This window comes from Camarhynchus parvulus, chromosome 1A, assembly GCF_901933205.1.
Source record: "Camarhynchus parvulus chromosome 1A, STF_HiC, whole genome shotgun sequence".
Taxonomy (NCBI): domain Eukaryota; kingdom Metazoa; phylum Chordata; class Aves; order Passeriformes; family Thraupidae; genus Camarhynchus; species Camarhynchus parvulus.
In genome coordinates, this window is record NC_044586.1 from 30671298 (window position 1) to 30683817 (window position 12520).

Sequence of the window (12520 nt, forward strand, 5' to 3'; positions counted from 1 at the left end):
GGGGACATTTTACTATCAATGTTCTCCAGCCAGTGGAGATTTTTTTTCCCCTCAACATCTTGTTCATCTCAACCCTCCAAGATTGCTCAGCATATTATAAACATAGTTATCCAAAACCAAGCAACCATATATGGATACATGCTACATCTTGATGCAGAAAAACTAGATACCATTGGCCTTTATGTAAGTTCAGGGTACGCCAGTTTACAGAGCAGCAAGTTAACAAAAGCATGTGTTAAAACACTTTAAAGGCTGTGGACTCTAACAACAGCTGAAAACATCCCACAAAAATGTACTTACACTTGTAATTTCCGTGTATCTTGACATTTTTTCCCAATGGTCATGCATCAACAGCTTTGGTTTATGCTTAAGAAGCCTCCTAGTAATCACTCAGTTTATATGGAAACTGTGATGGACATTTTTAGATAACATACTTGTATTACCACAATAAAAGCTAAAGAGGAACATACGTTATGAGCATTTCATATTATGGTTGTATTAAAAAAAAAAAAAAAGGAACATTTTCCAGACCTCAAAGTGTTTCTAATTAAACTTCTTTGCTTTCCAGTTTAAATGCTGTCATCAGTATAGGATAGAATAATCTTCAGTTTTCCTCACACTTTAGGATTCCATTTAAAACAAAAAATCCAAATCACTTGAATTTTGTTTATAGAAATCCAACTGTCTTCAATTTGATGATTTTAATATATAGTTGTGATTATGTTATAAAACACTTAACAACTTATTTACCTTATCCAGCACAAATATGCCACATACTAAGTAGGAAGTCTGTACTTCAGAAAAATGAAAAACCTGGTGAACAGAAATGTCATCTGTACTATTGTAATGACAAATAGAAATTGCTCAAAATCTTTCACTAACAGAATTCTGTCCTATTAAAACAAAGTAAGTTTATTAAAATGAAAATCAATCTGTGAGTAAATGTATTTTTACCTGCATTTTCTTTCTAAACCTTGGAAAACAGAAAATCAAAGGGCTTTGTGTTGTTGCCTAAAGACAAAGCCCACTTTTAATTTTAAAGAAATGTAAAAAGTTAAAAAAAATATAATGTACTTCACCCCAGCAGCTCACATGCAGGGCTGATTAGAATAGCTGTCCACACTAACACAATCAAAACTGACTAATCTTCAGAGAAAAGTCTAATACACAGATCATCAGAATTTTTAATCACAATTATATTCACACTATTAGCATTAAAACATGTTTACTTTTCCAATCAAATAAAGTGTCATTAGAAAATAAAAATGACTGTTGAAAATGAATGCATTATCCACTTATTTCTGCCCAGATACTCATCAAAGACATTGATACACAGAGAAGGTTGTAAGATTTTCCAAATGCTTGTGACAGGCATATTACATTAGAGTCCTATTTTCGAGTCAAATAGACTGCAGCAACAACTGCAGCTTCAGAAAGAAGTAATGTTAATTTCTAGCCTTGAAAATTTAACTAGGTTCTAGTTAGGGGAATCTCAATGTAATGAGATTTCCAATATTTTGACTCAAATGTTCAGTTGAACATTAAATTTCCAGCAAGCCTTTGTGCCTTTGGCTGACAACTGAATTAAATGCTTGAGAACTAGATTAATATTGGTATAACTGTATGTTTTCCCAAACTATTTATGTATTTATAGTCAAAATACATAGGCACATTGTATAAACCATTATGCAACTTGACATACGTGCTCTGAGCACAAAGAACAATAATCTTGTTAATTTTTTTAAGGCTTCCATCCTGCACAATCATTATGAAGACATTCCACAGACAAAGGGTGGTCTTAGAGTATTACAGAAAAGAAAACACTAGGATTTTTTGAGGCATTGCATGTTTTTCTTCTCTTTGTCCTTTTTCATCTGGCTCCTATCGTTTCCATGCTTTTTACCTAATGCAATAAGCTTACGCCCAAACTTGTCTTGAGTTTGATTTTTACACACAGAATTATGAGAGCAGCTGAGAAGAGAGGCACATACTAGAGGTCGTTTGCAAAATGCTGAATTACAGTGTTCTGTGTAATTCATAAAAATTCATGCCTTACTTTTTGGCAGCCAGTAACTTGCAGGTGTCCCCTGTACAGTATTTAGCAATTAAATGCACAGTACATATTAAAATTATTAACTTCCACAGTAAGTGCACGGATTTAATTTTTATTCTTACAGCTTAAAGATTTCAGGGCTGCAGTTTCTAAAATTTTGTCTTTTGATCATTAATAGTAAGACTACTAATTGCTCAGTAGGCTTTTACAAGGTTGTGACTTCTAAAAAACCAAAATTACTTGCAGCTAGGGTAGCCTTATTTACCACATCTGAATGATGACACATGTGTTTACAGCAATTAATATCAATAATAGCAGGGCATGTTCAGTGGTAAATTGGACATTCTACTCTAAAAGACTGCACGTGATATATGCTGACAAATGTTGTTTAACAGAAGTTTTCTGTATTTGTCAAACTAAAGTTTTAAAAAATGGACACATGAAGCAACAATTTGAACAATATTTTCTTTTTGTAAAAGCATTAAATTAATTACTTCTAAAGGCACAATAGAACAATTAATAGTTGCAAGACTAGCACCAAGAATTCAAAGTTCAATTCCTGCCTCTGAAATTCAGTGAAAACGGATGCTTGCTCCAAACTGGACCCGATAAAGCCCTCTGTGGCTGGGGCAAAGTATAATCCAGAGCCAGCAGAATTGCTAACAATTTTGTAGTTGATGACTTAGATTATTTTGCCTCAATTTTACTACACCTATCACTCATTCTATATGAACACCACAGGATCCCAGAGAACTTAGGGTTCTACCAGTGAACTTTCTGTTCAAGCTCATTTTTCCGCCCAAACCAAAAAGTTTGTTTCCTGTGCAATTTCCATAATCTCTGCTCAGAGAGCACCTTCTTCCTCTGTTATGGGTAAAACATTCAACTTGTGAACTAGTCAGCAAAAAACTCTAGCAATGTAGCTATCTGAATAGAATTTTCCAAGTAGAATTAATGAAGGATCATGGATTTTTTTAAAGAAGGACAGAACATGTCTGGTAATTTTAAGTGCATTTAAATGCAGTCAGAATGTGATAAAATGAAGTAGAACTACTGAGTTGCAATAAAACTCCACCAAATAACTCCACCATTAATATATGTATCATTCACCTCCATAGAATCTAAGAGACACACAGCAAATCTTCCTATGGAATTTAATCTAGGGGTTTTATTGTAGATTTTATTTATTGTTGCTGCTTTATTGAAAGAAGTTTATATTTTCTTTCATGCTGTAATTGTTTGCAATGAGCTTCAGGCAGACAGATGTTGAGGCAACTGGCACTGTTACAAACCATAATGCCAGATTAAAGTTATTTATTGTTAAGGAAGACAATCCTTCCTGGAACACCTGAAGAATTAGTAAAACTTCTTCAGCCTAGTAATAAAGCTGTTCATTGTATGGGAGACATTTCAATAGGGTAGGTACAATGGATTGCACATTTGCTCTCCAGTAAAACTAACGGTGGTAAACAGAATCAGGAATGCAAAATGAAGAGGTAGCCAATAAACAGTGGGGTTCAGACAGTTTCAAAAAGGGACTGTTCCTTGGGGGAAACAAGCAACTCTCCATCTCCTCCCCATTGAACTTTCTCATTTGCAGGCATTTGATCTCCGGACTAACTTTCTGAAGCAAAAATGTGTTCAAACTGATACTGAAGTTACTTTTAAAACCAAATTCAAAGCAAATTTTTTCATACAGACACCTGCCACCCATCCCCTTCTTAGCAGTCTGCATAAGTACAGTTCTTCTCAGGCAGATCTCAGACCAAAACCAGCCTCACTACAGGGCATTTCTCCTCTATACACAAAATTACATTCAACCCAAAGGGGTGGGAGGGTGGGGGAGAAGACCTCTTGCAGCAAAACCATCTTATGAGAAAGAAACTTTCTCCAGAACTTGTAGGGGGAAAAAAAATCTAGTAGGATATGTCAATAGACAACTAAAAATCATTCGTAGATTGAGAAATACATCAGAAATACAGATTAGGAAGGAAATTAATAAGTTATTTATTGCAAAACATCCTATTGAGAATGTACAGTTGCTGGGTTTATTTAATGGGCATTAAACTCACATTCTTATGAGTTCTAATTGTGTGATAAATCCCTTGCATTGTTTCTAGAATCACCACTAGAACATTCTATTAGGAAAAGCCTTGCTGGATTCCCTTTTAATTGAGTTCAAACAGATGGTTTAATTTCTGAAATGCTAATCTGCTGGTGTGAGTTCTCTATTTCATGGCACTTTATTTCTGATTGACACCAAGGGCAAATTTACCAGGCAAAGGCAATCTTGCTCTCTCCAGGAGCGGATGTAGGCAGCACAGTATCCCCTGCCATATTACTATCAGACTGTAAATCACAATCAAGTGCATAAATCTACCCATGATACACCATCTTCAATTCCACAATTTCAGCATCTTCACAAACTACTACCTCTCATCATCTCAAAGCATAACGATTTGTTTTATTTAACTCAATAGTACAGATCTAGACTATTTAGCTTCTTATTAATTAGTTTCAAAAGCCTAATTTTCAAATTATTCAGTAAATTAACATCACAGCTGAGTACAAACACAAACATTGTGCAGTTCTTTTCATTCTTGAAGAGTAAGCACAGGAAAAAAAGAATATCTGCCTACTAAGATGTGGAAGAAAAACACAAAAATGATAGATGAAACAAATCTGCACTCCAAGGGACAGGCCTACCTGACTTTACATCTTTTTTTCTCTTTAAGCATTTTTGATGGTGGGCTGAACATATCTATACATGAGATAAAGACTACATGAGATAAAGACTGGCATGATGAAAATACATATTAAAAATAATGCGAGATTTCCATTTCAAGTTAACTGAGGTGCAGTCCTACAAAATTTCTGAATCAAAGTCTTGACAATGAAATAACTCAAGTATTATTTGGTATGAGAATGCCTTCACTTTGGAGAATTTATGAACTATCCAAGGATTACATCACCTAATGGTACTGGAAGACCATGGGTAGATGCCCAGAGAGAATCTATAAATTAATACTTCCCTGATTAACTTCTTGAGAAACATACTAAATCAACAATAAACATGCATGATTTTTGTGAAGACATGGTCTTTCTATTTTTTGGAGATTTAGTCACATAACATTTTGAACCTATGGGCAACAGAGTCTACAATGGAAAATGGCTGCATTAACCAAAAAGCCCTGGGGTACTTTTTTCTTTTACTTTTATTTTTGTGTGAAGAAAAGACTTTATTAGCAAGCACACAAGCAATTGCCATCAGACATACTGAAAAGCTGGTATACCCTGTGTCCTAAGTAAATAGCATATGAATTATCAGTGTTTCCTTCTCCCAGACTACATCCTTAGCACAAAATTACCATTTCAACATTTCTTGGTAAGAGTAATTGATTATTTAATGGAGTTCTAAAGGTTAAATAAATTAGAAAAGGAGAGTTAGTATAGAGATGCCTATTTCCAACATTTGTTTCCCCTTTTAGTAAAAGCATGTCTATACATTTCACTGTTCATGAAGTCGAAAGACTTGGAAAATACATTACATCAATAATTAGACTGTAGAAGGACTAATATTTATGGGAAATATGTAAACATTTTTATAGCTAAAAATGAAATTAAAAACACTCTGAATTACCATAACAATGAACTTCTGGCTTACTTTGCTAAGTGTTTCTGGGTGTGCAGCTTACTGCTTGGAGAACTTTAAGCTAAGGACAGCTCATGGGTGTTTGCATACTTCCACATAAAATCAGAACATACAGAGTTCAATTTATCTCACATATGCAGGAGAAACAAGCAACTATAAACAAGTCAATGGTGGTATTGCAATGCAATATCTGTATAAGCAAAAAAAACTTGAATGAATGTATTTTCATTTCAGTCATTTAGAACTTGCACAGACAAAATAGCTCTGTATCGATTAGAATATCAATGTACAACAAATTATTCTAGATGGGAAATAAACAGCAACTTAAACACATTTTAATTCAATTTCAAAGCTCACAAATTACACTGAGAAAACCATTTGATCTTAGACATTTATGTGTTTAACTGCTTGTATAATCAGGAGAGTACAAATAAACTCCCCATAACATAGCTCTCACAAAAGTGAAAATGAGAGCTGTAATGACAGGATTTCCACCTTGTTCCTCTGCATCTTACACAAAGATGGATCACAATATTGAGAACTAGATTTAAGTATTCTATAATTGCCCAAAAGCACATTAATCTTTGCTTTTACAGAGCTGGTACAATGCAGGAGAAAACACAAGTACAATTTTCTGCAGTAAGGCAATAAATATTCTCATGTATTTCCCAAAGGAAATTCGGTGTTTTCCACATCTGAGTAAATCGGTTTTCAAATTATATAACTCATTCTGATATTGTATTTCAGGTACAGGTAAATATCCCCATTCGAGTAGCCTGTATTCTTTCTTTGTCCCTTGATGGAGGTCACAGGGATGGAAAACACTACATGAGGTTTTTTCTTTCTTCTGTTGTATTTTTTTTAAGGTGGGAGACACTAATCTCTGCTGAAGCAGGAATACTTTAAGATTCAGAGCAACACAGAAGCCTGTCTTGAAGCTGACAATTGTGCACAACAACCACCCCAAATGTGTAATAAAAATATTTTGGAGGGCCGTGAACAAATATAATTGCAAATACAGAAAGAAATAGTTTTGTTCAAAAGAATAAACATTGTTTTTTCCCAAATAGCTGGATGTAAATAATGTATCTGCCCTGTATTCAGCCTCAGACAAGAAGGACCTGAAAGGGGCGAAGCAAAACAAAAACAAAAGAAAATTGAGTTGGGGACTAATAAGATTTTACAAAGCTCAGGAGGAGCAGAGAGACTTTGTGCCTGGATAAACTCTTTACATGGGGAAATATGGCCATTTCTGTGCAAATACTGAAGAGTCTTCGTACCTGAAATGAAGGGAATCTTGCATTCAGTTAATTCTCTTGAATTTTTCTCTTCTGCACAACCTTTAAGCTAGGTCACCCTTGCACTATACACACTGAAAAACGTCACAGATATTCTGATATCAAATCTCAGAGTCATTTTTTCATGGTGTTTCAACAGGGACAGTCTAACCAATTTATAGTAACCAAGAAAGGACTCTCTTGACCTTTTGAGATCAGAGAGTGATGTCCTCTTTTCAATAAGGAGGTTCCACTATCTCCTCTCCCAGCAGAGCTAATCCATGCCTAAGCACCCCACCCCTGTATCTGTCTGAATTCAAACTAAAAAAAAATTAAAAACATGTTATCTGGAAATACAGTTCTCATCACTCATACCTTTTCTTCTTATTAGGAAGCCATAGTACCTGTTTTAGTGCCTGAAAGTCCTACACGCCCTGTAACAATTGGTTCAGTCTTTAGCAGGAAGATAAGAAGAACTGGATCTTGGGAAGTTTTCTTTTTCCTCACACCTTTAACAGGAGCAAAGAAAGGAGGCATTTTCAGGAAGCCAAGAGCACTGCTGGGCTGGAAGGAATCCACAGCCATTCATATTATTGAAGCAGAAAGTTTGGCACACTTGAGAGGAAGCCTTAAACAATGCCAGGCTTAGCAGCAACTGGTGCTGGTAGTGGGAAGATGTGCAGCCCTGACACAGGGCAGGAGAAGCTGGGAGCATCTCAGAGGGCACACAGGCAGTCAGTAGAAACTCTTTCTGCTCCACTTTTAGTACAGGCAGACAACTAAACAGATGGATCAGCTGTACTTAAAAATACAGCTCTGTGGTCATGCTATATCACCAGTAGATAAAGCTAAAATATTACCATGTGTTCATTATTTTGAATGAAGAAGTAAACAGGCAGAATAACATTTTAAAACAAGGATATGCAGCTGTAAATTGTCATGTTTAACTGACAATAATACATGGTGTTAAAACCATATATATACTGTTTCTCTAGGGAATTATGTCAGCTTTATCTGTACTACGGTCCAGAAACCAGGAGTATGGACGGCAAGGCACCCCAGTTACATTTGAATAACAGGGACTAGGTAGACCTGCTCAAAACAGCTGCAGGAGCAACAGATACATTGCTGGTGAGGGATCTGCTGTATCCCTGGAGCAGTGTGGCTGTGACATTGGATCTAGTGTAGCCAGTTTTTCTGTCACCTGAGGATCAGCAGCAGACAATGCAAGAATCACTGTTAAACCATCCATTAGTGGCATCATCAGTAGATTTAGCATAGCAGAAGCTCTTAAAAAAGTATGAAAATTCTCCCTGGCAACAACAGGACATGTCCTTAACAAAGCTGGCAAAATGCATTTAAGCTTTTTCGCCTCACAATTACTCCAAACCCGGTAAAGCTATGAGAGGCAATTACTGAATGTTCATGAGAAAATCAAACAGGAAAATTTAGCACAGAAACATTGAAGGAAAAAAATATATAATAAAGTAGATCTTGATTATTGATGTTTCAAGACAAAAATGCTATATTTATTTTTTTAAAGATGTATGTACTAGTGGAAGTATTTTCTTTTAGAAGTCTTGCCATGAATAAACCCCATGAATTATGAACACTTAAAGAAGGCAGCGAAAGCATGTTATCTCTAAGGTGCCTATGAAATTACAGTCAATTATGTGGAAATCACTAGCATTCTTCTTTCACCAGTTAGACAGCTTGAGGTAGAGCTTATTGCAAGCCTGAAGCCTTTGGCATGAAATCTGTACTCCAGTATTGGGAAAAAAAAAATTAAAGAAGCACTGGTAGAAACTGTTTTTTAATATGATATTGTGTTAACTGATTACATAAGCCCTTCAAGTCAAGAAATGGTTTAGTCCCCCACATCATGATTAAACCATCTAGTGCAAATTGTATTTATTTTGCTTATAGGTACATTTTTCCTTTCCCCCTCGCTCTCCGTGTGTGTCTTTATGTATGTTGTTACAGTAAGACATTTAATCAAGCCCTTTTGAAGTGGTAGAGTGGAAACAGCTGTATCTGACAATGTGCTGATGACATGGGGCTTAAAGCTGTCATGAGCTCCAGACTGCAAGCAGCACTAATATGTGGTTGGGATGGTAGTGACTTACAGGTCACGACACCTCCTTGAGGAATGCTCCTAAGCCAATCAGCTCAAGGTGGTGGCTCAAAGTCTTAAGGCTCTGGTGAGCTCTCTTTCATTTAATACTCTTGAGGTCACACTTCAAAGTGCCCTTTCTTCTCAAAAGCCATTGGCCATATGTGGGGGTTCTAGAGCAGCTTTTTAATGACTGGCTGCTTCAGGTTCAGACTTAAAAAATTAGAAATGCAGCTCTAATGATATCTTAAAAGTTGAACAAAGGCTGAAGCTTAATTTGGTATCTCACATGCCTGTAAAGAATGGCAATTTAAAGACAGATGCCTGATTTTTCCCACAGCAAAGCAAGCATACAGCTCACATTTTAGAGTGCCTAATGACTTGTTAAAACACTTTCCTGGTTTGTGAAGATTACAGTATGTAGGGCACCCAGAAATCATCCCTGAATACACCTTTTCTTCAGCAATTCTCACACTCAGAATAATTACTGTATAAATGTCCAAGAAACTTATGGTTTCATTTCTTCATGCAACTGAATTTAATAAAATTAGACTAATGTGATTAATGTACATTCAAGGCAACACTGCTAGAACAAATGTGTTTCTCACTGAGAAAGCTCTAAAATTATTTTGTGTTGATCATGGTACAGCACACAATGCAGTAACGTATTTTCTGGAAATCATTCATAAAGATCAAGGGGCTAGGGAGGCTAATCTCTGTAGGCTACCTACATAGTTGAAGGAAGAAAAGACAGTCCTGTAAGAAATAATTGATTGCAAATAAAAGTAGGTTTGTTTTCTGAACTGCTTCCTGGATTCCTCTACAACTCTTGGCTGTCCAGGGGAAGTTGACTCTGAAAGCTAAAATAGACATAACTTTGAGAATGCTTGCTTCTTTAGTAAAGTTAAAGACAAATTGTTCCCATCTTCAAAGTAGCAGTGTGTTCTACAGAAAATACTGCTCTTCTGAAATCTGTCTGGAAATGGCTAATTGTGAACATTATTAAGAAAACAGCTAGGTCTATATCTCAAACACTAATACAGCCAGACTTGTTTTTAATTTGCATCCAAGCTCCTTTTCAGCCGGTGCAGCTATTGTATCAAAGTGTTTTAATTCTTTTACCATCTGCAAACATAATGTGTATCCAAAAGCAAGGATGGCATTCAAGACATGGATATACATTCTAACACGCCTTTGTTGTATTCAGTCATTCCTTTGCCAAGTATATTTTTCTTGCAAATACTTCATTCATTGCAATAAGGCTTGTAATGAAAAAAATAAACAGTATTCTCAGACCTTTCAGAATTAGTTCAGTGATGAATGAATCATCGCCAATATTGCAAAAATAAAATCTTTTTATGCTTGGTTTCTTAAAAACAATAGCCTGCAAGTTTCAGAGAAGTTACATTTTCTGTAACTGAATACTGTGTTTCTGGCAATGTTTTTAGCTGCCTTAGTCACAACTTTTCTAAAATGGATTAGTTGAATGAGAATGTGACTCAGACATGCAGGCACATTGGTGCTCACTGCTGTTCTCCCATTTTGAGACACTGAAATAAAAGGGTTTGTCTAGGAGACAAATGCAAGAGTGGAGACTGCTGTCTGGAAAAAGCACTAAAATAGCCAATTAAGTATCTCTGAAAGTAGTAAATCAGATGGCCATTTAAACTGGACATGGGTGTAGAAAAGCTCAGCAGTGCAGTTTCTGGATCCAAAGGGTTTATACATTAGGGAGCAGATGAGGAATTGTTGTGCAGAGTATTGCTTCATTCCAAAAGCAACAAGAGTGGCTGAGAAACCAAAGAAAGAGATGCAAAAGGAAGATAGAATGCTGAGAACAAAACTGTGTTATGATAGCTAAACAAGCATAAAAAATTCACTAACAATCACTAAAAGACTTGTTTACTTGTTTAAAATCTCTTATTGCTCTTAAGGACTGTATCCTGTAGTAGCAATATTAGAGATATTTTATATACAATATGTTATCTTTGCAAAGGAACAGATGCAAGAGAGCGGAAATCTGAGTTTTGTTTCAGGCTGGGCTAGATGAAAATCTCTCAGGAGCTAGGCATTGGTCTAAAGTTATTCTAAAAAATAAAGTGATAATTTAATTATCTTGGCACAGTGAAAGAAAGAAATTGATAACAAAGAAATGGATCTTCAACTTGGGATATGGCCAAGTGGCTGGGGAGCCAAAGGAAAAAGGTCATACTGAAAAAAAGCAGAGTCCCAGTTTACTCGGGATGCTGTTCCATAATTCACTCATACCAAACAGTACTGTTTAAAGCATCAGAAGAAAGACCCTTCTTAAGCAGACCTGTTGAGCACTTAATTGTACTAGTAATAAGGCTGATCCACTGCACAGAATGAGACTTCAATGGTGTCACAGTATTCTTACTGAGAGGCAATTTGGGGACACACCTACTAGCAGCTAAACAGATGCACACAAGCATACATATACGTATGTGTTTACATACATGGAATGGTAGAAATCTGCATATTAAATCACATGAATATATCTAGTAGTTTGAATTTTCTGTCAAGAAATGTTTCTAGACCATTAGTGATGGATACAAAAAAAACCAAAACAAAACCCCAACCAAAGATCCTTCAAGTACTGGTTCTTTTTAAGGATATTTTGCTATCATCTTGACTCAGATAATTTTGCTGATCTTTCATATTCATAAGACAGGGAGAGGATACACAGGCCACATACAAAATACCAAAATCAACTGTGGGCATTTTTATGCTGTGAGTACGGCTTCTACGCAGCTCTGGACTGGACCACTGCAGTCTCTAGGACAATACCTGGATACACTCAAAGCAGCTGGTTCAATCACCACTAGAGAATCGTTCTAGGCACATTTAATTTATTGGCACAGATGCAGCCATCAAGTACACAGTCCTTCAATTTTTTTCATTCCCTTTTCCTTTGGAAAGATTGGGAGCTTCTGTCTTGCCGTGTATGCATTTAATTGCTTACTACCAAGTAAGACTCCTCAAGTGGCTTCGTTTCCTCCCAGTCTGAAACTAGTATGGCAAATTTGAGAGTTAATAACAATAAGAAAAATATGTATGACTATTTGTGGTTTTGTTCACATTTTTGAGACATATTCCTGTAAATTCATCAGAAAGTTGATAATGGCTGTGAAAATGGATACAAGTTTCCCACTCTGCACCAATAAAATATTCTTTAAAAGTTGTAAACCATATGCACACCATGTTTAGCTAGAAAAATAAACTATCACCTAGAATATGAAAGTATAACCATCTTTTGAAGATAGCTGAACACCAGTACCTATTAGATTTTTACTTATACTAATCAAAGTTAGAAGAAAGTTTCTACAATAAAGTGTTTTGATAATCTTATTCTTCAAAAAGGATACTTTGGTCATAACATGTAAAACTTGTCATCAATAACCAGA

At 35.8% G+C, this 12520-nt stretch overlaps 1 protein-coding gene across 1 annotated transcript in view; it reads right to left on the bottom strand.

The window, feature by feature from the left end:
- Positions 1–12520, bottom strand: part of TMTC2 (transmembrane O-mannosyltransferase targeting cadherins 2) — a 239156-nt gene that overhangs the window by 11417 nt on the left and 215219 nt on the right. The window lies entirely within an intron of this gene.